This window comes from Oncorhynchus nerka, linkage group LG9a (assembly GCF_034236695.1).
Source record: "Oncorhynchus nerka isolate Pitt River linkage group LG9a, Oner_Uvic_2.0, whole genome shotgun sequence".
NCBI classification, from domain to species: domain Eukaryota; kingdom Metazoa; phylum Chordata; class Actinopteri; order Salmoniformes; family Salmonidae; genus Oncorhynchus; species Oncorhynchus nerka.
Window position 1 is genome coordinate 5,462,983 of NC_088404.1, and position 2,185 is coordinate 5,465,167.

Below are 2,185 nucleotides of genomic sequence, written 5' to 3' on the forward strand. Positions count from 1 at the left end.
TGTCTCCCTGTGTGTGTGCGTGTGTGTGTGTCTCCCTGTGTGTGCGTGTGTGTGTGTGTGTCTCCCTGTGTGTGTGTGTGTGTGTGTCTCCCTGTGTGTGTGCGTGTGTGTGTGTGTGTGTCTCCCTGTGTGTGTGCTCCCTGTGTGTGTGTGTGTGTGTGTGTGTGTGTCTCCCTGTGTGTGTGCGTGTGTGTGTGTGTGTCTCCCTGTGTTGTGTGCGTGTTGTGTAGGTCTGTTACTATATACTCTGTTATAACTATATACTGAATTTGCTCTAAACTGACTTGTGTAGTGAAATAAAGGTAAAATAACATATAACATGTGTGGTGTGTTATAACTATATACAGTAGGTCGTCATTGTATAAATAATACATAAAGGTAATGTAGGTCTCTTAGAAAAAGGTTATCCGGCTGTCCCTATAGGAGAACCCTTGAACAACTATTTTTTGGTTCTATATAGAACCCTTTTGTTCCAGGTCTGTTAAAATTGAGATCTTGCTCTAAACTTTACACAGTAGGGTTAACATGGTACAAATAACATATAACATAGGAAAACCATATACAGTAGGTCAGGGTTCTCCTATTTACACCCTTAGAAAAAGAGTTATAACTATCATAACAAAGGCTGTCCTATGGCTATGCTATTACTGTGTCACTAGGTATCTCTGTATATACCTATGTATTCTGTGTCACTGTGTATCTCTGTTATCACTATTTTTCTGTGTATCTCTAACTATATCACTGTGTATCTCTGTGTCACTGTGTATCTCTGTATCACTGTGTATCTCTGTATCACTGTGTATCTCTGTGTCACTGTCTATCTCTGTATCACTGTGTATCTCTGTATATCACTGTGAATCGCTGTATCTCTGTGTATCTCTGTATATCACTGCGTATCACTGCGTATCACTGCGTATCACTGCGTCTCTTCCTCCAATGTATTATATAGTACTGAAGCTTGAATAAAAAGGGAAAATGATATTTTCCCAACTTTGCTTTTGGTTGAGATATCTCTCAAACCTCTCCAACAGTAACCTCTTATCTGGATTAGATATCTCTCAAACCTCTCCAACAGTAACCTCTTATCTGGATTAGATATCTCTCAAACCTCTTCAACAGTAACCTCTTATCTGGTTGAGATATCTCTCAAACCTCTTCAACAGTAACCTCTTATCTGGTTGAGATATCTCTCAAACCTCTTCAACAGTAACCTCTTATCTGGTTGAGATATCTCTCAAACCTCTTCAGGTCTGTTATAACTATTATCTGGATGAGATATCTGTTATAACTATATACAGTAGGTCTGTTATAACTATATACAGTAGGTCTGTTATAACTATATACAGTAGGTCTGTTATAACTATATACTGTTAGTAGGTCTGTTATAACTATATACAGTAGGTCTGTTATAACTATATACAGTAGGTCTGTTATAACTATAGGTATAACTGTAGGTCTGTTATAACTATATACAGTAGGTCTGTTATAACTATATACAGTAGGTCTGTTATAACTATGTACAGTAGGTCTGTTATAACTATATACAGTAGGTCTGTTATAACTATATACAGTAGGTCTGTTAGGTCTGTTATAACTATATACAGTAGGTCTGTTATAACTATATACAGTAGGTCTGTTATAACTATATACAGTACTGTTATAACTATATACAGTAGGTCTGTAGGTCTGTTATAACTATATACAGTAGGTCTGTTATAACTATATACAGTAGGTCTGTTATAACTATATACAGTAGGTCTGTTATAACTATATACAGTAGGTCTGTTATAACTATATACAGTAGGTCTGTTATAACTATATACAGTAGGTCTGTTATAACTATATACAGTAGGTCTGTTATAACTATATACAGTAGGTCTGTTATAACTATATACAGTAGGTCTGTTATAACTATATACAGTAGGTCTGTTATAACTATATACAGTAGGTCTGTTATAACTATATACAGTAGGTCTGTTAGGTCTGTTATAACTATATACAGTAGGTCTGTTATAACTATATACAGTAGGTCTGTTATAACTATATACAGTAGGTCTGTTATAACTATATACAGTAGGTCTGTTATAACTATATACAGTAGGTCTGTTATAACTATATACAGTAGGTCTGTTATAACTATTATAACTATACAGTAGGTCTGTTATAACTATATACAGTAGGTCTG